The sequence below is a fragment of the Arachis ipaensis genome, chromosome B10 (assembly GCF_000816755.2).
Source record: "Arachis ipaensis cultivar K30076 chromosome B10, Araip1.1, whole genome shotgun sequence".
Taxonomy (NCBI): domain Eukaryota; kingdom Viridiplantae; phylum Streptophyta; class Magnoliopsida; order Fabales; family Fabaceae; genus Arachis; species Arachis ipaensis.
The window spans coordinates 16,930,366-16,930,896 of record NC_029794.2 but is presented as its reverse complement, the minus strand read 5'-3'; positions in this window follow the sequence as shown (position 1 = coordinate 16,930,896).

Below are 531 nucleotides of genomic sequence, written 5' to 3'. Positions count from 1 at the left end.
GTTGAATAATAAAATTTATTTAAATAACTTACAAATAAAAATATAAATAAAATATATAAATAACAATAAAATATAATTTAATGTCATATCTCTTTTAATAACTATTAATCTAAAAAAAAATTGTCAACATTATGCGAATGCTTTTTATTCTATCAAAATCAATTTTACAAACTAAATTTCATCTACAAACGTGGATCCAAACGCACGCCAAATTCTAACATCTATATAACAAATATTTAAATATCAACAATATTTTAACCATATATAACTCGCAACACACAACAAAAACAAATAAATTACTATTACCAAGTTACTTGTAATGGTGTAAATTACCGAATAATTAAAGGAAATGTCATCCTTTTGTGTAAAACCTTCAAAAACTATTCGACTATAGAAATCTAATTTTTTCTTGAAACCTTTTTACACTAAAGTTTTAGATAAATCGATCATCTTCTAAAAGCTTTATTAATCAGATGATTTTATAGCTCAAATTATATTATAATTTCGTATTCTCCATCTTTATTTTAATCT